Source organism: Drosophila hydei, unplaced genomic scaffold, assembly GCF_003285905.1.
Source record: "Drosophila hydei strain 15085-1641.00,03,60 unplaced genomic scaffold, DhydRS2 tig00008134-arrow-pilon, whole genome shotgun sequence".
Classification (NCBI taxonomy): Eukaryota; Metazoa; Arthropoda; class Insecta; order Diptera; family Drosophilidae; genus Drosophila; species Drosophila hydei.
In genome coordinates, this window is record NW_022045843.1 from 2,371,184 (window position 1) to 2,395,532 (window position 24,349).

General features: G+C 34.7%; 1 long non-coding RNA gene across 3 annotated transcripts in view; it reads left to right on the top strand.

Moving 5' to 3' along the window:
* The window catches only part of LOC115483445, a 59,215-nt gene that overhangs the window by 34,791 nt on the left and 75 nt on the right, over nucleotides 1-24,349 (top strand). For 2 of the 3 annotated variants that reach the window (XR_003944355.1, XR_003944354.1), the window contains one exon: nucleotides 19,984-20,033. This is a non-coding gene — a long non-coding RNA (uncharacterized LOC115483445). Of the gene's footprint in view, nucleotides 1-8,133; nucleotides 8,183-19,983; nucleotides 20,034-24,349 lie in introns of all 3 variants that reach the window. The other variant, XR_003944356.1, reaches the window with a different exon arrangement.

The following is a 24,349-nucleotide window of genomic DNA, read 5'->3' on the forward strand; positions in this document are numbered from 1 at the left end:
CATTAACAGCCAACTTTTGTCTCCCCCTCTATCTCCTTCTAACCTTCTTTGGCATCTTGCATGACCATGACAAAGGTTCGATTGCAACAAGAGTTCTTGCTAAACTTGACACAAGAGCCCTTAAATCAATTTCCAAGTTGTGGCTTGTAGAGCTGAATGCGAAAATCTGAGCTCTTCTCTGCACTGTCTGAGGCGCCACTTAACGTTTATTCAATTGCAGCTCGAAGTTTTGCAACAGAAATGCATCATTAATTGCCGAACACAAGTTAACAGATGTGTATATATAGACTATATAGTATATGGGGAGCTGGGAGGTGGAAGCGCGCTGTTGCCGCTTAATTTGCTGTCGCGGCGTCGACTGCACTTATAAATATGCAATTATGTGCTCAAGCCGAACAACATTGTGCTTGACAGCAGCGAAGGAGGAGACTTTCTGAAGGCATAAGCAAATCTTGTTACACAAAGCTCTTTAAATATTTAATGATGCACGCCATAAAGTGCAAGGCAGCGTCAAGTTTATAACGTAGCCGATAACACACACACACACAACCACCAACACACACACTATCAGGCGCTGCTGGCAGCGCGTGGAGTGCAACTAATTAAACTGCGGGCCACCCACACTCGAAGCTAGCCCAAATATACGGCTGTCTCTTTTGCTCTCTTGCTTCAATAGACTATCTCTCTCTGCCTCACTCTCTGCTGTCTGTCTCTAGTTTCGCTTCCGTCGAGCAGCCCAACTTTTAACGCGCTTATCTCAGACCCCGGATGGTGGTGGTGCTGCTGCAGTTGCATCCACAAAAGCTCTGCCACCCTGGGTTGCATTTAAGTGTTGCTCTGTTTGCTTAACAAGTTTGCCCATAAAGTTTTCGCAACTGCCACATGGCGCATTCGCTGAATTAAGACCAAGTCTTGATTTTTGGCTGGCCTTCAATGTCGCAAAAAGTTCAACTATTGAGGTGAGGTAGCTGAGAGTCCATACATATTTGACTGAGGAAAACTTGAAAACTTCCAGTATAATATTTCAAAATTCCACTGTATCTTTAGATTTATTATAGATTATCTAGAAATTTTTAACATTTTTTTAAATCTTAAACTTTAATGTCGCAATTTTTATTATACAAAACTTTTTCATGTTCTTATACTTATTCTTATATTTTTTGTTAATCTTTTTTAATTGCAATAATAAAATGACATTTCATATTTGTTTGTTCTTGATATATAAAGCCTCAGCCAATGTTTACAAGCAAAACAAATAAAAACGTAGACATTACAAACAATGTTAACGTCTGTAATAAGGCCTCCAGCGAATATAATAATAAATGTAATTATAAATGTCCTCATCAAATTACATTTTGATGTTTATTACAGTTTAAAATTATTTAAATTCTTAAGTTTATTTATAGTTCTTTACTATTTATTATATATATTTTTTTTTATTTATTTCATTTTCTTTTTGTATTAATTACTTTTTTATTTATAAATTATTTTATATATTTTATATATTATCTCTCATTATGAGCTACGCCCTACAATACAAAACATAATTAAAAAAACACATTAAGTACTCCCCCTTGATTTATCATAAGTCAAAAAAACTCCTACTGTTTCGCATGAATAATATTATATAATGAAATTGTGATTAATATTATTCAAACTAAAATAAACTTTCAATATTATTGCTGAATAACTAAAATTGCAATTTACTCTAAGATTTCCGCTCAAAGATTCGTTGGCGTGTAAAGTTCTATAATATTGTACTCGATTATTATTTTACTATAATATTGTTATAAAACCCTGCATTAAACTTAAATTTTATTGCTCGCCAAGTTGTTTGTGCTGCTGGGTATTCTTAAGTCGTGGCTTTGTCTTTGTTCCATTTGTTATTGCTTCATTTGCCGCTAGCGATTTTCTCTTTCTGCTCGACTCCCGCTCGCATTCTCTGTCTTTGTCTTTTCCCTTCTCTGGCATTCTGTTGCTCTTGAGTGAATGCAATGAAGTGCAGCAAACAAAAGCGTTTTTGTATTCCACGCTTTTGTTTGTCTGCACGTGAGTGACTGCTACCTCAGCTGCTCCAACCCCTTTACAACTTGCCCACCCGACGCCGCTCTCGCCCTCAGCCCAGTCTATGCGTCATATATATTGGAGATTTGGGTGAATGCACTTTGTGCGCTGCGGCTTCAATGTAAAGGACCGCAGCCCAAGCTCAACCTGACGACAAAGCCACCCAACCTCAGCCTTTGACTTATGATTGAGCAGACCCTGCCACGGCCACCGCCAGCAGCCCCACCCAACGTGGCGTGCTCATAAAAATGCATAAACTTAATAACCCGTTGGCTAAACGAGAGGGGGCCAAGTTTACTGGCTAAGAGGATAGGGGGAGAAGGAGCGTCTGTTCGCATCTGACCTTCCTGGTTTTGTTTGCGAGATGTTCGCTCTAAAATGCAAACGTTTAACGCTTTTGTGAACATTCGCAATTTTCACAAAACTGCGAATTGCGTCTCAATCAAGCGGAACTGTAACGATTTCTGGCATAATTACATGACGAGGCACACAACAACAACACCGACAAGAGCAACAACAAAATGCCATAAATATATTTTATTGCCTTCCATTCGCAAAAGTAATACCATAAAATAGAAAAGTTCCAAGTCAGTGTGATTGACTGCAAAGTACCCTGGAGTTGGGTCAAACTAATTCTCGATGCAAACTAAAGAAAAGTGATTATATGTATATATATTAAAAAAATTATAATAATAAGTTCTCAGATAAGTTAAGGTAAAATGAATAATAAATATAAATAATAAATAAATATTATAGTTTTCCTATAAATATTTCCTATAAATATTTTTGAATGGAGAATATTTGTGAACATTATATATATATATATATATTATTTAAATTTTCTAAGCTTTCCATATTAAAACCTTTTTTGTATGATAACTTTTAAGTTTGTCTAAGTTACTAGTTTTCCTTAAGTTTGCATTATATATTCAATATTTGTAGTCTTTGATTATATTCCCTACTTTTATGAAATGGCTCCCGCAGTCTATCTCTTGTTATCATTATCATACCGTCCAATCGATCATGTTGAGCTGCAAGTGCAGGGTATGCAGACACATATGTGTGTTTCACACAAACTGCGAGACAGTTATTGCCTGCCCGTTTGAGTGGGTGCTGACCCCAATGCAAGCGTCGCAATCCGTTCGCTCGATCCCATGCCCGACAGCCAGCCAGCCAGTCAGTCAGTCTAGAGTTCCAGCGCCTTTACAAATCTGTTGACACTTTTGAGGTGCTGCGCAAAAACTTGGTACTTGGCATTTTTCACCAGTCAAGCCCTCTGTGAGGGGCAATAAAAATAACTAAAAATAAAACAAGCAAAAGATTTAAATTGAAATTGTCGTGAGCTGAATTTGCATACAAAATGTAAAAATGTGAATTGCCTGAATTACAATATGAATGCGCGCTGGCAAAAAAAAACAATGGCGTAGACGCGTGCTGTGAATGTCTAATTAGCCGCAATAACACGCATTCGCCGCGTTGTCCGAACAATCAAACAATTTTCCTTTGATGCGTACATTTCGATGCGCAAACGCAAAAACGAACGTATTGAAAAATACAAATAAAATATGCAGACATATAAATAATAAATAAATAAAATATACACTGTGTGGCATGGCAAGGCATGGCATGGCGTGGCTTAATGTTTATTTGTTCACATTTGTTGATATTTTCTCTGAAATATTTACAGCGAAAATTGTTGCTTATTTGATTGAGTTATTGATATGGCTGTCTAGTGAGCAGCTGGCTTGATTCTTTTTGTTAAAAATAATAATTGATGCCTTTTTTGCCGTCTTTGCCTTCTTTATAAATATGCATTAATTATTTTCACTAAATTAATAGAAATTCGCGTCTTAAAATATGAATGTTTTATTAACTTAACAAATATAAGGCCAATTAAGCTGAAGCCATTAATATTTCAATTATTTTAATAATTGTATTTTAAATTTAGATAAATTGTAACTTATATATTTTATAGCATTAAATATTTAATTTATTTAATATTTAAATTATTTAATATTTGTTAAATTTATTTAATAATATTGATTTAAAATTTGATAAAATATTTTTATTTATTTTTAATACATTTATCGCTTATCTATCAAAAACATCTCTCGTTTCCCATTAAGACTTGAGCCGACTTTGCTTACATGCGAAAATCTCCATTTATTGAAACCAAAAACCATGTGAAAAGTTAATGAGGCTTTTTTGTTAAAATAAAAAATATATGAGCCCTGTATACAATTGGGGAATGAATTAAATTTAATTTTTCCCACTGCTATCGTCAGTGCAATTAACCCAATTAAATTGCCAATTTTATGCTGTGTTTACATTAAATCAGAGTTTCTTTTTTTTTATTATTTTGCAGCTTCCTGTTTCACTTTTGATGTTTGTTGTTGTTACTGCTGCTGTGAAAACATTTACTGTGCTTAATTTGTTCGCTCTTTATTTATGTTTAATTTTTGTTTGTGTTTTTGGTTTTTTTAATGAGAGGAAAAGGGCACATGGCTGCGCTAACTGAGGGGCAGATGTTGCAATGTGGTTAAGCCAAATCAAAAGAAAATTAAATACGAATGCATGTTCGCACAGAGTTTTAATTAAAACGAAATTAAGTTTGTATTGCTGGCTTAACTGATGCTCTTTTGAATGTAGAATAGAGATGAAATTTAATATTTAAAAAAATGGGAGTTGAAATAAAAAATAGAAAAATCGTTTCTATATAGATTTGAACCTGACATGTGTTTTCAAGCCAGTGCCAAAATATATTTCATTCCCACACTCCCTCACATACCTATTACAAATATACAAAAAGTCAAGTCAAGTTAAGGCAAGGTTTTTTTTAACATAAAATTATATGTAACATTCACTGTTGCTATTCAGCCAAACTCTTATTGAAGCACATCTGATGTTCACAACAAACTCAAATTCTAAACATTTTTTATGTTAAAAAAACGTAGCATTGGTGCTCAAGTGAATTGAAATCTGTTGTTATTCGTTGCTGAATGGAGAATCATTATGATGTTTATTGTCGAGCCCCTGACACTGAACTTGTATTTTGTTAATTTTAGTGTGCCATTTTACAATGTTGGGGCATTGTTTTTCGCTTTTATTGAAAGCAATTCGTGGGCATCTAAATCGAAATTTATGCTACAAACCTGGGGAGCAGCCAAGCGTTTCGAATGCTAATGCTGAAGGTTGCAACATTGCATAAGCGCCGTGTCTGGCCACATTCGAAGCAGACTCTGCTGTCTAGACAATAGATGTCAGCATGATTTTTACATTTGTGTTTTGTTTTTCTGCTCCACAGATGCCCAGCAACAGTTTTTCTACTTCTTATAATATTTGGCAACTCATTGTCGTAAACAAATGCCTGGATCTTATCTGCTGATAACTGTTCTCAAGTGAAACAAAAGAAACGCTTTAAAAACGTTTAGGCCCTAAAGATTATACTTAGTTTACAATACTTAATCTGAAATACAATCGCAATAATATAATTGATAAGCTTTGTTTCGAGTGTGACGCAGCTCTTTGATAAATAATAGAAACAGCAAACATTTTATTTTATATGTGCCATATATTTTTAAATAGGTATTTTAAATACTTTTAATGGTAATTTGATTTTTTTAGCGCTTGACTTTCAGCACGTAGCTTATTTGATTTTATTGCGTGTGTTTTAATTTTGTCAAATCATTTTATATAATTAAAGTTCGTGCTGAAATATCAATTTGAAATTTTCACAAAATGTAAAAATAATCTAATTTGCAAACAATTAAAAAAAAAATTGTCTGTACAATTTATTTATTTCTATTTGTTTCATATTTATCTTTAAATGAATATATCATTTCAAAAACTTGCAAGCTCAACAATTTATTATTGATATATTGACGATTCTATAATTGCAATTCATTCAAATCTGTATCCGATTAAAAATTATATCTTAATATATATCACATAAATATGACGTGCACTTTTTTATCGATATATAAAAAAGTATAGCATTGCTTCATAAATAAAATGTGTAATTTAATTGTTTTCTTTTTAATAAAAGCTATCATATTTAATAGTAGAAAAATAGCTATGTGGGGAGAAATTACAGGCTAGTCTTAATATTTTTCCAAGTAATTGATCGATCTGCATACTCGATTAAGCATTAACTGTAATTATTTGAAAATGCTGATGGAGGCGCGTGGAAATAATGGGATAGCCACATGAAACATATACAATGCAACAATTACAGCAACTATGTAATCATCGTAAATTTAATAACAAATCCGCAGCTACAAAAGATAAAAAGACTCAATTATAAAAAAAAAAAACGAAACAAAATACAAAAATTGCAATGAAAAGGCCTATTGAACGCCTATTGAGGCGTCAATGACGCAATTTGTATTTATTTTATGCACTCAATTTGGAATGATTTTTATGCTGCCTTAAGCTACGATTATAGATATATAAGTGCATATACATATTTGTATATAGATATGCGTCAAGTGCAGCATTTTGCGTGCCTGCAGTTGCAAATCATTGAACAAAATTGCTGACTAAATGCAATTGCATTTATGAATAATAATGATATTGAAAATGGGCCCAGACAATTATAAATATTATTTTATTTTTTATTTTATGCAAAGACCTATTTTTGTAATGCAACATGTCTCAAAGCCAAAGTTGTTTAAGGCAAAGGCCTTTGAGAAAGCTCTAAGCTGGGCTTTAATTGTGATAAAACTTGAGAACTTTATTCATAATAAAATATATTCATATTTTAAATATATAGAAAATATTTAATTTTTTTAATTTAAAAATAAAAAAAGATTTAAGAAAGTAAGACACATTCAATTTGAATTAAATATAATAAAATATATATTATATAATTAGTGAAACTTTCCTTAGAAAGAATATAAAATTTCAGCTTCAACTGCTTATAGAGTATCTTCAAGTTGATATTTCATCAATTTAGTTTTTTTTTTGTATAAAACCTCATTTTGGTCATCAATTCCATTAGCACTAAACAACAACTTGACATATTTGATGAACATTCAATTTATTGATTGCACTTTTTGCTAATTGTTTTTTATTTAACCTGAATAAAAAGTTGAGTTGACACCACACTCAGCATTTTGATATCCGCTTTGGCTAAAAGCCACAATAATTGTTTATTTATTTCATAACATTAAATAAAATTCTGTGAAATAACAATTGTTAATTGTTGATAAGCTTATTAAAAACGTTCATTATTTTTTATTTGTAAAACAAATTAAGTTTAACTATGGATTTATTTTTGAGTAGAATTTTGAAAGCTTAAAGAAAGTTGACAAAAAAAAAAAAAATATATATATAAATATATATAATTTATATATAATTTTATTAGATTAGTTGCTATGAAATATATAAAGCAGCTTTTCTATCATTTATATATCTATACGCTAAATCAATTTCAGTTACAATCAGTTGAAAGTGACTTGACTATCACAAGACTTGACTATCAAGTAGCTTTTACTTGTCTTGACTGCTGTCGCTGCCACCGAATTACAACAGCATCAATCAAGATTGTTCCAGTTGCTGTCGCTCCATACACATAAGCTGATAAGACTTGACACCTTGTTGTTGTTGATCCACACCCACTCGGTGGCAGTTGAGGCTACAAATTGCAAATTGTTCAAATGACTTCCTTGCGCACTCGTAATTCAATTAAATGCGACGTGCATGGGATGATAAATCATTGTGTTATTACACGTTTTCAAATGACCAGAGGTTACGATCTTCTGTTACATATATAGATATAGGGATATATACTATACGAATCGCTACTAGCTTAATTCACATTTATTCGTTTGAGCTGTTCTCCATCTTTTTGTTAGGTAGTTCAAAAGCTGACAGAGCAATGCATATTTCAGCATATACTTGACTTCAAACTGTTGTCGACTTTTACTGAACAAAAATCAAATTAAATGAATATTCACATAGTTTATTCACACACTCATTTCATTATTTACATCAAATATTTATCTTTCTAACTCAAGTGCAACAATGAACTTAAAACTAACGCATTTTCTCTACTCTTTCTCTTTGCAGGTAGGTCAATTCCCTAACACTATTGGGCGTGGCAAGTAGAAATAAACTTGTGTGTATATGTGCTCAACTTGTGTATTAAGCATGTAATTATCTGCACAAGCTGAATTGCATTGCATGTCTGCGTTTTTGCGATACGCTTTTAGTAATCTGTATAAACAATGCCTCCATTGTTTAGCTTAGTTAGGGTCTCAAACAATGGACTAATACTTCAATTGATATTTTTATCATATTGCTTGGAGTATTAATTACAATAAATACGTCAATATACTGAAAAGCTGAAAGTCAACTGCAGTCAGACTTTAAGCTTTAATGCAATTTGAAATTTAATTTTAAGATAACCAAACATTTGGTCAGATTTCACCTCAAGCTAAACTTTTTACAAAAATGTAACAATTTGTCCAAAATATGTTTGCTAAATCAACATAGTGAAAGCAGAGAAGAGTCAACTCTATCTGTGTGACTGTGTGCTGGCGTATACATGTGTGTGTGCGAGCGTCTGGTAAGCCTTGAACCACACATTGTGAGCACAGCATTAAGATACCGTAGAGTAGGAACTTTGGTTAAAGTTTTGTAAATCTAATTTAAGTCAGAGCTGCAGGTCCATAGCTTTAAGGCTAAAAGAGAAAGACAGAGAAAAAGAGAAGAACTGGCGTTTTGCAGGATATTTGTTTTAAATTTGATTTAATATTCAAGTTACTTTTCGCACATTATGTGAATTTCCATTTTTTTAATGCTATCTCCATTTTATTATACATAATTTTTAACTACTATAGCAATATGCACTGCCAATAAATTCTAGTCCCTGCTTGAAATTGTTAAAGTTTTTAATACCAATCCTAAACATCGCTCCTCGACTCCATCAGCTAAAAACTTCAACTCTGAGCGTGAACTATCAAGTTTTTAATTGAGAAATTGGATTTGTTAATTGAATGAGTAACTCTCCGCTATAACTACAAGCACACATGCCATCCACACACACACACACGCGCACGCACTCTCTCGCACATATGCTGAGCTGTGACTTTTGGCATGTGGAGCAGTTGCCTGATTCCACATGCTGCGAACTTGGACCCTTGTCCATGACTTGTTTGCTCTGCTGTCAATATTTTATAATGGCGTGTGCCAAATTATGGTATGTACAAGCTGTGGGTGTGTTTATGTGTATATAGATACATGTGTGTGAGTGTGTGTGTGCAACAGTTTGAGACTGGCATGCGGGCAATAGCGGCGCTATCCTGTTCGCCTTTGTTTGCTTATCACTTGGCTTGGCCAACTGCAGGGTTTTTGTTTATTTGCGAGGGTTATGCCAATGCGAAATATGTGGGAACAGGCTAGTCTGTATATGTATAAACGAGGGTTAGCTAATAAGTTTTTGGAGCAGCGAAACTTGCTTAACTATGGCGCTGATTGAAGTATGTTTATATAGTATATAAAGGAGGGTTGGCTAATAAGTTTGTGAGACAGTGAAAGTATATTTGCTTGGCTGTCCCTTATCTTGCTGTTTATCGTCGGAAATAACTTTAAGCGATGATCTCAATTGATATAAGCTCATAATATATATCGTATTTCCATCAATTGTCTCTCGTTTTATACATCTTCGTTCAAAATTTACATGTATATGGCTCTGTATATCTGTGTGTGTATGATAAAGCGCTGTACATTTCATGCGCTTAATTAAATGACACGTAATTTAATTGAATCTATGGCATAATTAAGTGCTTAAATTAATTTGTCGTTGACTCTTAATAATTTTTGTTCTTTTTCTTTTCATGCCATTTACGTTGATTATTAATTGCTCATACGCCCAGTTACACTGCAGTGCATTTCATATGCATTCGACTTTTAATTGCATATTTTTCAATTAAAAACTATAAAACAAAAAAAATAACAAAAAACACTTGCACACAAATGCCCCGCAATTTGTGGGAGGTCCCCACGGAATAAAAGCGCGCACGCTCTAAATGCGTGTGTGTGAGTGTATGCATGTGTGTGTGCTTGTGTATTTTCTGTAGATTTGTTTATGCGATTGCATTGTTTAATTGAATTTGCTGTACTGTAACAAATGCCAAACAAACAAAAAAAAACATGAAAAAAGCCCGGATATAAATGTTTTAATTGTGTGTGAGAACAACAAATAAACATATATATATAAATATATAAATAAATATATATAAAGTATAAATATAATGTATATATATTTGAGAGTTGAGTACGAGACTGCAGATACGTTTAGCTTTTTGCCTTCATGACAAATTTTGTATATTCTTATGAAAGATATATTGCAAAACTTTTTTTTGCATAGGCTGTATTTACCTCGTAAATAAATACCCTCTAAATGAGTTTTTAGTCAATATTTATATGTAGAGTGAGTTTATATTATTGTAATTCTCTTTAATATTTTTGATTTATTAAATACCTTCTATTCATTTTTTTACTTAACCAATTTTTTTAATTTTAAGCAATATTTCTTAATTATTTAACTCATGTATTTATGATATATTTCCCATATGGTTGGAACTCAAATGAAATTCAAACAAATAGGCTTTTGCATATTTCTCCACTTTTGCCTATCAGAAGCCTATAAATTATTGGCATAACTTTTGCTATCGCAACTTTCTTGCTTTATAAAGGGTATCCAAAAAGGAGAGAAAAAAATAAAAAAATGGTAGAAAAAGTTCAGAAGTGCAATTAATTTCTGTAGTACTCACTTTTAAGCGTTCCCTTTTGCTGTTTGGTTTTTGCTTTTGGTAATCGCATCGCATCGCTCCATATTTTATTTTTTTGCCTGTTTTTCAAGTATTCTCAATTAATTTGGCGTGCAATAAATCACGAGAACTGTTGCCATTGCTTTTATTTGTTTTTTTATTTTTTATTTATTATGCTTTTGTTTTCACAAAAACTTTGCCAAATTGATAAATGGATGCAAATGGAAGTTGCATTTTGAGACTAAATAGTTTTACTACATAGTTAGAAAATAATGTTGAAAGGCACTTAAATATAAAACACAATTTTTTAAAAGATTATAAAACTACATTTTATAAGTAAAAAAGTTTTGATCACCTAACGAACATTAATATGATGGAATTTTTTTAGTTTTATAGTTTCATCTCTCAGTCTATATTCTAGCCTAATCTATATTAGTATTCTCTCTATGTTTAATATCCCGTTATTAGTTCTTAGCTCCGATAAGCTCTTATTATGGGAAAATCCCACGTGCATGAGGTAAATATGCCTTGAAGCTAAAGCTCTATGCCTGAAGCTAAAGTCTCATATTTCAATTGTTTAGCTTTGTTAGCTGTATATATATGTTAATCAGATGTTTATACCATTCGTATAGTCCCCTTTTATCTAGCTCCACTTTGTGTGTGTGAAAGGGCTTGTAATAATATTTCTCTTGTTGCCGCAGTCGAGTCGAAACAAATATCAACGTAAATATTTTTGAAATCCAACTGTGCAGACGGCAAAAAAGAAGAAAAAACACGTGAATGCAGAATGTCATTAAATGCTCGACTGGATGGTTGGTTGCTTGGTTGCTTGGTAACCCCCCGGCATAAGGTGGCTGCGTCATGTTTTCTTTTACCATTGGCTTTCGCTATGATAGCACAGGCAATGCCTTGTGCACTCTACATATAGAAACGTATATACATATATATATATATTTATATAGTAGAAAAAATGGCGCCCACACACAACTGGCACAGCTTTTCATTCCGTCTCTGTGCATCTGCATTTGTATTACACATCCGTCTGTCTGATTGTCTGTCTGTCAATCAGCCTGACCGCCTGTCTAACTGCCTGCGTGCTCTGTCGCTTGCACTTCCTTCTTTTATGTCAGTTTCGAACAGGAAATTTTAAGCACGGAAATCATGCGCAAGCGACAACGACAACGACAACGACATCAACTACAACTACAACTACAATTGTTATAGCAAAAGTAACAACAGCATTTACGTTGACAATTTTTGTTAGTTTTTCGCCTTCACTTAATATTCGCACTGTCACGTTGGCAACTGAAAGGCTTTTGGCAAAAGTTTTCGAGTTGCCGAAAATCCTTCATTTGTCAGGCACATCAGGGTTAAGACTTAACATGCCAACTTTGTGCTTAACACACGCCCCATTTGCCACATGCAACATACCGCATGCCACATGCCACATGCCACACGTCCGTCCGCTCTGCTCGCATGCTCGCCATTTAATTAGCAAGCGCACTTAACAAGCTCTTCTTCAATCATGCTGACAACTCTGACAAAAGTGCGAGAAAAATTGTTGCCACAATTTAATTTCGTTGCCAAGCTAAAAAGAAGAAAAAGAAGAAGAACTTGAAGAATGCATTAAGAGCAAGAAAAATCTATGAGCTTTGCTTTTTGACAAGTTCTCTTTATGCCGAACGGGCATATAAGATTTGAACTCTAATCAAATTCTTAATATATGAATATCCATAGCAGCAGCAGTGACTCGACTGCTCAACTTTTGAGACTTGAATTGATTTGGGCATATATGTCCAAGTTTCAAACATTGGTTAGACTTGCTTTGCCATTATAAAGGCAGACTAACAGTGTGAAGAAGAAGGCGTGTTCGGTACCTTCTAGTCGAGCAGTGCTCGCTGTAGACCTTATGCTTGTTCTGCTTGTTTATTCTTTGCACATTTGCTTTTCCTGTCGTTTTAATAACAACCAAATGTTTTTTTGTTTTCAACAAGCAAGAAGCAAGAAGTTGCCGCGTTGTGTGTGTGGCGCTAGATGTCTTTAAAATGACACGTTAAAGGCAACAACGCGATTGCTTGGGGGGGACAGCAGCAGCAGCTTGTTGCAAGTCAATTTGCTTGCCATGCCACTTGCCACGGGCTTGTTTTCGTCTCTTTGTGGTCTGTTGCAACATGCAACATGAAAATGGCGGCAGCTGCAACTGCCAACTGCCAACTGCCAGCTGCCAGCCACTTGCCTTTTGCGTGTACTCCACGAAGGCGGCCAGCAGCATTTCCGGCGCTTTTGAATTTTTCGGCTATCGCATAGCGAAATGAGTTGCGCCGCCACAATGCCAATTTAACTGTATAATTGCAACAGGGCAAACAAAATGCTGATTACGAACGATAGAAAGAGTGAGAGAGAGATGAGTGCATAATAAGCTTTGCGTGAGTTGCATTTGCTGCAATCTGGTTATGGCATGACTTAAAGACGTTCATTAGAAAGAGTTTAGCTGGCAACTTGCTGCTGGGCGAGACCACAAAAGGGCCACAAAGAAACCAAAAACAAAAAACCAAGCTAACAATGGGGGCCAGCCGGGCGTATACTTATTGCGAGAAATGCTGCCAGCCGCTGCTGCTTGTTGAGTTTCTTCTTTACTCCATGTTGAATGGTTTTTTAATTATGTGATAAAGAGTGCAAGGACTTAAAGCAGATGCATATTTATGTATATATATATGCATATATATCCCTTGCAATATACCTCGTATTAAGTATACGAGTGGGTGTCCGACGTTGATCGGGCTGTTCTGAGTTCTATATGTCAGCTGTTTTTTTTTCAACTTAATTATGATTAGGCACTTGCTGTACACATAAGTAACTTGTATATTAGCTGTACCTTCCATATATCAGCGAGGGTATTTAGAATGCCATGCCTCAGCGTAGCGTTAAAAACTTCATTCTTATTCGCCCTGTTATGCATATCACATTTATTTATCATATCACATAAAAGAACGTTGCCACAGCCACTCAGTCTAGACTTTTAAGTGTTGCACTCGTTGCAATTCACACACACACACGCCAGCTCGTCAACTGTATCTTCATCTCATGCTGTATCTCATTTAGCGTGCGCCCAACTGCAGTCATTTTATGCAATTTCTTTTTGATATATTTTTTATTTTCCAGCCAGGTGAATTCTGTCGACTTTTTGCAGCTGCAGTTGCGAATGCGTCACGTATTTGATTGAAATTCCATTTGATTATTGATGCTGATGAGTTTCACGCTGATGACAGCTGCTGGCCTCAACTTTGCACTTTGCGCTCGGTAATGCCTCAGCTGTGTCCTGTCCCTTATACACTCGCTTTCTCTTGCTCTGTGGATTTCATATTGATTCTATTTTTATATTTTATATTGTGCCCAAGCTGTCGCAGCTTGTCTGTGTCGATATTACTTGTGGTACACGCGCGTGTGTGCGTGGGTGTATGTGTGCGTAGATCCCACATCCTAGCCTTAACTTGGCCAAGTCACGATTATTTTTGCTATGACCTAAGTTAGCTTGAGCCAGTTGCAACGGATTGCATAAAAATAATAAAAGAAAAATCTACTTCTCAGCGCAGTAAATTGCAATCCCATTTACCAGCATCCCAGCTAAAAGTCTAAGTGAATTTTATTACTTTACATAGAGAATTTATAGATGCCTTAGCTTTACTCAATGTATGACCTAACAAGATGTCTATAACTATACTTCTGCAGCAGCTTAAGCTAGCGATAACATGTAGTAAGATTTGCCTGTCGATCGTGAATCGTGTTCAAGAGGCTTCTTAGTTATTTATATTTGTCTATGTCTAATTGTCTATGAGCTATTTCTCTTGGGCAATGTACAGTTCTAAGTTAACGCTAACAACTAATGGAACAGCATTGCACATATTGAGTCGAGCCATGCAAATTGGACCTTATACCTAAGGCACTCCCAGCGTAGCTGATTGCCTTGTTATTCTACAGCTAATGGCATGAGTGCAACGTCAAAATCAAGCCACAAATAAAGCGTTTTCGTTTTCTGGCAATTTCTTTTGCTATTGCTCTTATTTGATCGCACTCAAACTGAAGTAAGTTAAGCCACGATAAATATATTACATTCTAAACCATTCAATATTAATAGCCAACTCGTTCTAGTTTCTTAAGCATTTCCTCTACTGTAGCTAGTTTATGTAAATGTACACAAAGCAGATGCTGCTTCTAGTTGTGTCTTGTTGTTTTGTTTCTTAATTTTGTTGTGGTTGTGGCTTGGCCTGATTATGTTAATTTCCATTAGTTGCATTTGACTGCGCATATGTCGCATCATGTTCTCTGTTTAACCAAATGATAGGACTTAAGACTTAAGCGGCTTTTGCAACACAAGCAGCCTGGACGACAAGGCGGCTTACAGAGGTCAAAACAAGAGCTTAAATTGCTGCAGTTGCAATTAGTGCGAACATTTTGCAAAATTCAATTGCTAAATGTAGCTGAAAGATATTTATTTAGCTGGAGAAATAACTTTGTGATTGATAGCTTCGCTTTAGTCGCCTTTACACTTGAGCTAAAAGTCTATTTACCATGTGCCAGTAACGTCTATTTGTTTGTTGTTTTTGCATTTATTGGAAAAGTGAGCGAAGTGTCATAAGCAGCTGCAGCGGCAGCAACTCAAGCCAGTCAAGTGTCTAAGCTAATAGACATTTAATACTTAAGCCACAGAGAATCGTTTAAGTTATCTTATACTGCATGTACACTGACGAGCAAAACTGTAACACATGTTCAATGTTCTCACTTCAACGGTCTGTATTATCTTTTATACTTTATGCATGATTATGATCATAGTCTTGTTTTGTTAGTGAAATATTTGGCTCTTTTATTTATAAATTTGAAGACATTTGATTAGCGATGAGAGAAATACAATGACAAAGAGTAAAAAAAGTCAAATGTTACAGTTTTGCACTCGCAGAGCAAAACCTATTTACTTTTGTTTCAAAGCTTTTTTTACCATTAAAACTTATTTGTTTTTGTTTAAATCGATAAGCCTTGATCATTTTAAGTCAATTTGCAAAATAATTATGATGGCTGACGAAAAGAAAAAGGAAATAATCGAATTATTGATAGGGGGCGAATCCGTTAGGAAAGTGGCTAATAAATTTGGTGTTGGCCACATGACGGTGCAGTGTTAAAAAAAAAAACAGTTCAGAAAACATTAAAATCAATAAAGGAGGCCGACCGCGACTTTTAAGCCAACGTGACACGCGCCACTTGGCTAACTTAGTTACAAACAATCGCGACTTTACGCCAATAAAAGCGGCTAATGTGTTAAATTTAAATGCCAGTGAGTGGACAGTCCGTCGCAGTCTCGGCAGATTGGGGCTTAAGGCCAATGAAAGAAAAAAAAAAACATTTCTAGCTAAAAGGCACATTAGTTTGCGTTAGAAACTGTGCTATAATGCATGAAAATTGGGGTCTAGCTGATTGGGATGCCGTAAGTTACAAATAAAAAGCTTAAACAATGCTAAAAAAATTTTTTCAAGGTTATTTGGTCAGACGAAACTAAAATTAATCGTTTTAAGTCAGACGGACGATCGTGGTATTGGACTAGGAATCCCACAGTCCAATCGGCAAATACAGTGCGGTGTACGGTGGCGGGTCCATAATGGTTTGGGGCTGTATTTGTACAAATGGAGTTGGGCCCTTAGTGTTAATCGATGGGATAATGCGTAAGGAGCAATACCTAAAAATTTTTCAAGAAAATTTGGGAGGAGTCATTGGCAACATGGGTCTGGCTGATGAAAATTGCATTTTTCTGCAAGACAATGACCCAAAGCACACATCCCATTTGGTGAAAAATTGGTTATTGAACCAAAAGTTTCAAACTATGAAGTGGCCACCGCAATCTCCAGACATGAATCCCATAGAAAATGTATGGAGCCATCTGAAATCGCAGCTTGCGAAATATGCGGCCCCTCCAAATGGCAGGATGGAGTTGTGAGAGAGAACGAAGGACGTTTGGTACTCGATTCCACCTGAAATGGTGCGACGCTACACGCAAAGTATGCCAAACCGTATAAACAACCTCAAAAAATCAAAAGGGCTGTGGACCCGTTATTAAAAAAAATTTAATAAAAGTATTTGTTTAAAAATATTTGCAGTGCAAAACTGTAACATTTGCCTTTTTTCACTCTTTGCCATTGTATTTCTCTCATCGCTAATCAAATGTCTTCAAATTTATAAATAAAAGAGCCAAATATTTCACTAACAAAACAAGACTATGATCATAATCATGCATAAAGTATAAAAGATAATACAGACCGTTGAAGTGAGAACATTGAACATGTGTTACAGTTTTGCTCGTCAGTGTATATTATATTTCTAAATAACTGTACATTTCTAAATATCTTTAAATTTATTTATAATTAGCTGCGTCTTGCTTGGAATGTTATTTAGTTTCAATTCCGCCAGCTGTTTGTGGTTGCAGGCGCTTACAAGTCCATAGCAATGCCCATAACTGTAAATGAGTGTCTTTGTGTGTGTGTGCTTTGGGTGGGGGCGTGCCTGTGGCCAAGTGTTGCCAAGTCTAATTAGCCTCATAATTGAGGCCGACATTTGGCTTTAGCCGTGACAGTCTTGCAATTAAAATTCCTTTGCCACCACTCATGCCACACATGCCCCAAAGGCGCTTGTCACACATGTCGAGTATTTGCGGCTAACCAGATACTCTGCCAGGCGGGTTTCAGTTTAGTTTCTCTCTTCTCTCTCTTTGTCTCTCAAATTGCAAATTTCTTTGTGCAGCGCTCAATTTGGTTCAGTTCAGTGCATTTGCATTTGCATTTGCACTTGCCTCGTGTGGCATGCGGCATGCTGCACGTGGCTGGTCATTATTAGCTGCATTGATTTGGCTGCTCCACTCAAAAGCCGTTTTAATTGTTCTGGGAATTTCGATTGGGCCATGGAGAGGCAGCTCTGCTAATTGGCTGCTGACTTTATATAAAGCAAATTGCAAGTGGCAAGTGCAGCAGCAATTCGCAATCAGGCATTAATTTAATTTATTTTCAGCTAATTGAAAACTCAACAATCGCTGGAAATTTATTGTTAAATAAATAATTGTAGAGAATCAAAAATATATATTTGGATATATTTTACATTTAATTGGGAGTTGGGAGAAAATGAAAAATCAGGGTATAATGGGTTTCTTAGAATGTATGTAACTGGCAGAAATAGGCGTGGCAGACCCGACGATTTAATCATCCGTCTATATGATCTCAGCTAGAGACTATTTTTTGAAGGGCTTAAGAGCTAGAGCCTCCAAATTTTGTATTTAGTATGTTTATTATATGTAATAAATCTAAAAATGTGAAACAGCGCAGAAATTATATATATATATATATATGTATATGTATATGTATAGCATATATATTCCCGATCAGAATGACATGTTCTGTGCATATAGCTAGCTAGATCTGTCTGTTTCATTTCATTTTCATTTCATTTCATTTCGCTCTAATTTAATTCAAAATGAGTGCAAATTCTCACTCAAAAAGGGCTCAGGAGCTCAGTTGGAGTTGCAGTTTGAGTGAGTTTTGGGTATAAAAGGGCGCAGCAGCGGCGTGGGCGATCAGTCAAGTTCCTGACCTGGACTAGGTCAGTCGCAGATCAGTGCAAGTGGTGAATAAATTTAAGTTTTTTTTTTTGTTAAATTGTTTAAGTTAAAATAATTTGTATTAATTAATAAACATTGTATTTGTTTAAATAAATAGATTTAAGCTTTTTTGTTTAATAAATATTTAAATATACATTTAATTGTTCAATAAATATTTAATTGCTTAAATGTTAAAAATGTATGTTTAGTATTAATAAACAGTAATTGTTAGTATAATAATGATGTTCGTCGTAATGTTCATTAGCGATAATGATCATTCGGAATAATGATCATTAATGTTAATGATTATTCGTGCTAATTATCATTAACGATAATGATCATTAGCAATATAATTTTGTATGATCATTTTTGTAATGCTAATTAAGTTGCGATGCAAATGCCTATGCCTTGTTCTCTTTAAAATTGTTAATTGCTAAACTTACTCTTATTAAATATGCAATAAAATAAGTAATATTTAATAGCTTTTTATTTTATTTACCTCTTTGTGATATAATTAAGTCATTTGCAAAGTGTGTGCACTGTTTGTCAAAGGCAGAGAATCTCTTCTCTTAATTTTCATTTTTATAACATTATATTTTTGGTTTTAAATATTTTATATTTACAAAAATATAGACATGTACATATATATATTTATATTTAAAAAATATTTACAAACAAGAATATATTATATACAAATATATATATTTAATGTATTGCATGACTATAATGATAAAAATGGGAAATGTTTGCCAAATAATCTATTTATGTATTACAAAATGAATATTTATGTAAATTTTCTCTCTTTCTTTAAAATTATAAAAATGTCTAAAATAAATATAAAAATAAAAATTTTGAAAAATATTAAAATATTAACATTTATAGCTATATTTACTGCAGACCTATATATAATACATATATATACATATGTTTAATGCTCTTCAAGAATTATGTGTGTATTTATTTGGTAGAGTTGATGCGCGTTGTGTAGGCGATGTTGTGTCCTGAGGTCGGTTATTGTATGTCTTTTTATAATGATCGACATGGAAAATATTAAAAACCGCAAATTGGACTGTGTTCAGGGTAACTCATAGTCGGGCACCCAACTAGAGATTTCTTGCTTATTTATATATCATTTTATTTTATTTTTTAAATTTAAAAAATTAATGGCATTTATATAATATAATTTTAAAAATTTAAATAAAAAAAATAAATAAAATACTTTAATAAAAAATTAACTAAAATGTCAAATAAAACCAATATGCCCCTTTCTTCAGCCAACAAACAATTTAGTTAACAATAGAAGCCCAAAATTCAATTTCAATTTTTGATATTAACAACATATTTTCACGGTTCAGAACACATTTGTATGAATAAATGATTTGCTTAAATAAACGGAAACCTAATCAAATAGTAATTGTCAGCGCATGTTAATTGAATAATCTTCTATAACTAATTAAATTTGATATTCTAACCATATATAATTATTTAATTTCCTGTCTTTCATTCCTATTGCAGTGGCAACGATTTGTGGAACTGGACAACATTTGCATGCAGATTTAATAATGGTAAGTTCCATGGAGACTGGGCACAGCTGAAGCTGAAGCTGCCAAATAATTGCCGGAATGTGTTGCATGTCCTCTGTCCGTGTGTTCGCCTGTCTGTCTATCTGTTTTGTGTCCCTTGCCCCATGTCTCGTGTCGTTGACATTTAGGTAATTAATTTCACGGCCAATTGACGTGTGTCAATTAGCTGGGCACGGTTCATGGGGTTTACGCAAAGTTCATATTGAAATTTTAGCATGGGACGAGAACTTCAAAAGTCAATTAATATATTACATAATAGTCTGTTGTTTGTTTGGTCACGTATTTATATACTCAGTATTGTATTAATAGCTAACTAAATCTTAGGTAATGCACAAACATTCAAACTCATTGACTGTGATTCAATTTATTGCCCAAATATGTAAATTCAGGCAAGTAACTTACATCGTTTGCTCCTAACACTCAATGTTGGCCTATTAGAGAACGTGTTCTGCTAATCAATAATATGTTTTATTCAAATGACATAGAGGCTTGACATTTTCTTACCTAACCTTTGCTGACCTTCAGTGCAAAACATGGTTTTCATTAATCGTTAAAGTAATATGTACTTATGTTACCCTGTTCTGTCCGAATTCATGTTACAAGCAAAGACATAAGCTAGAGCTATCAAAATATACACAAATACTTTTTCAGGGTATTTGCTAGTCGAGCATTTTCTACTCGAGTATACTCTCTACCTCCCTCTATTACACTGTAACTTGTTTATATGTCAGTTTCTCCGTTGAATCACGAACCCCTCTAAGTAGCTTGCGACATTACTTGAAAACTAATTGCCTAGGGTCTTTCCTAGCCAGTCAGTCCCAATCAGGGCACTCTAACTTATATATCTGTTTCTCTATTAAAGCTGTTTTGCTTTTAAATTGCTTATGCACTCGTTCTTTCCATTTAGTTACGTACTTGCGCAATACTTGAAATTTATCGTCTCTCTACGAGATGCTCATAATCTCCTATTTTTCCATATTTATGAACTTGTTTTTCATACATCTAAAATCAATGGAATAAAAATATTTGCCTGCAAATTGTGCGGCTAAAGTTTCGACATTTGTCTATTAAACCTGACGTATTAACGGATCTCATTAATCTTCGTTGTCTTTGACGCGATTCCATTTTATTTTGTATTTTTTTTTTCAAGCAATTTGCTTGTCTTGCTTGGGTCTTGTTCTTGGCTTGGCTTAAATGGCGTTAAATGAATGTTCACAATGTGCGCCAAAAGCGATTAATTTGAGAATATGTGTGTAGCTCGGTTGCGCTCACTTGGGCGTGGCAGCAGAACCGAAACCGGCAGCAAAATGTCGCCTTCTTGTTCGGCCCGGCCCCTGGCTGCTTGCTGGGCGTGTGAGAAGCAATTTATCTTTGGCATTTTGCTGTTGCTCCTGTTGCTGCTTTCTTTTGCCTCACCATCTGCTGCTGCTGCTGCTGCTGCTTCTTCTACCCATTTGCTGGTCTCTCTCCCTCTGGCGCGCTGGGCAAATTATGCGAGTCGCGCATTTTTCTGTAGCATACTTTTGTGCGCTCGCTTTACCACTCTCACACACACGCATACATTGACGCACTCACGCACACATTTACATAGTGCGCGCATACCAAAAATTAATATACTGACATACCTTCGTTGGCATGCAGAGCCAACCGCTTAGAGCTGCCACTCGACAGCTGCCCTTTTGTAATGAAGTCAAAATTAACGCATTTTTTCGCTGCTTCATCAAGATAGAAGTGGAATAGGAGCATAGGAAACGTGTTACCAGCAGTAAGTTTTAATTGGAAAACAAATTTCTAAACTTGGAACTTTAATCAAATGCCTTAGATTCTCTAAACTAATCTAAGCAACAAAGCGAGTTGAGAAATGCATAAAATGTGGGCAGAAGATATAAAGAAAATATAGTAAAACTTAGCTTTTTGGTTGAAATTTATACTCCACATAGCATAGCCTACCCTGTTTATTGTATAGCATCATATATCTTGCTGTAGTTGCATAATAATGCCATTGCCACACCGTCACAATTCCCTTAATTGTCTTTATTTCATGGCTTTCATGGCTTTTTTCTCCTGTTTTCAAAATTCTAATTTGCATTTGGCTATCCATTGGGAAAATTTGGTCTCACTGTCGTGCGCGAATAGCTTAATTGACTTCAGTATGCGCGATGGCCGCGTTCGCCTCCCACGAGGTTTGCTGTTGTTATGTGGCTGCCCGCAGTGCCAAGCCTCAACCTTCTACCTCCTACTCCAAAGTGTGTGTGTGTGTGGGTGGGTATGTGTGTGTGAGTGTGCCAAAGCGCTTTGTACAATTTATGTTTTCCAATTCATTTCACTTATTAGCTACAAATCAGTGTGTTGCTGTGTGTGTAGCTCATTTGTACGGCATAATTTTGGTGGCTGCATTTTGGACAATTATTCGATTAATTGGCTGCGCATTGTTGCAGGCTAATTTGATTAGAGTTCCATAACTCCTCATTTGCCACGTGCAACTGCAACTGATTTGTATCGAATGTTTCTATATGGAAATAGTTGCGTAAATATGATTGCAAATGGGTATTATATAGTGCAACGCAGCACTCGCTCTAATCGTAATCGAATGTCGTCAAATCTATTATACAACCATTTTCCCTTACATCCAATTAGACGGCGTCGACAGTGACTGACGCATTTGAATGGAGCTGTCGTCTTGACGCTGATGCCATTGCGTAGACATTGACAGCATCTATTTCCATTTCTCAATTACAATTACAGCTGCTAATTAACTTGGCCCAGACATTCTTGTGGGAATTCATTTAATAATTCCACACGCAATCGCTCACATCCTCTGTCAGCGTCGTCTTCTCGCTTCGTTCTAATTACACATTAAATTTTTGGGCATTTGGTTTGTTGGTGCTCGTTGAAGTTTTCACCTTGGCTTCTTTAACCGAACCGAACTGAAAAGCTCATAAAAAAAGGAAAAAATTTGCGATTTTATTCTCACCGCGAACGGGGCAGCTGCACGAAATTGAATTTCCCAAAGGCCACGTGACGTTGCCATCAATTTTGGCCGCTCCCAACTCAATCCTGCTCTACTCTAATCAAATGCTGCTCGGGCCATATTCCGAATTCCGATTTCGATTTCCAATTGAAAGCTACAAAAATTTTATAAATTCCGGCACAGCACAAATTGCAATAAATCAAACAAAACCAAAAATGCAAATCAGTTGGTTCTGTGCGCGCGCACACACACATCGAATCGACTGCAGCTCGCAAAGGTGGCACTGTTAATACCCTGTAGTATTTATGATCATGGTGGGTGATATTCGATATTTATAAAGAAATAATCAGAGAATAAAAGCTGTTTAGAGACATATATAGGAACATAAGTTCTAAACAAGGCTTTAGCTTGGCTTAAGCCAGAAAAACTTATACATTTTGTACAACTGAAACACATTCGAAGGCTTATGGCAAGTCATACATTCATTCAAGCTTTAAGCCAAATCTCAGATAAGTTTTTGTGTCACTTGAAACTCTGATTCAAAGACATAAATTAATTATATTTATTTATCTATCAAAATTAGGCCTATAATTTAATATTTATATTACAAAATAATTTATTAAATTAAATTTAATTGATTCATTATTCAAAATAGCACTTTAGTATTATAATAGAGAAAGTCAAATATCTCTTCAGCAACTTTGACAAAAATATTTAACATTAAATATCTCATATATATTAAAAGCATTAATTTAAATTATTTTTGTCTTTATTTAAATTAATTAAAATTTATTTTAATGTATATTAAAATGCTTTAATATATTAAAATAAATTATAAATAAATTTTTTATCTATAATTTAAGCTTTTATGAGCTATATTCAAAATTTTAGATTAAGTTTTTTACATTTTTTAATTTCCTTTTAGTTGCAAACATTTGTTATAAAATTAGACCTCATTAGACGCTCATTGCTTTGCCTTAGTTTAAAGGTTTTTAGAGGCTAACTGACAGTCGATCTTGGCCGAGTTGTATTTTAGTTTATAACTGCTGCCAACTAAGCATAGGTTGGCCTGGTCAGTGAAGCGTTTCAGCTCCGAATAGTGCAGCGCACAGCCATTTTGCTAGGCCAAAAGGATTGGGGCAGCAATGTGCCCAAAGTGAAAAGCAATTTGAAACGAACAACTCCACACAGCGCAGCGTTCGCCGTGTGGTCTATTGTACAGCTGAAATTGTTGCTTGATCAGAGTGTCAGAACTTTCGCAGCATTTAAAATAATAATAAAAATTATATTAACTTTATGAAAGTTTTGAATATTTCTAATATATTCA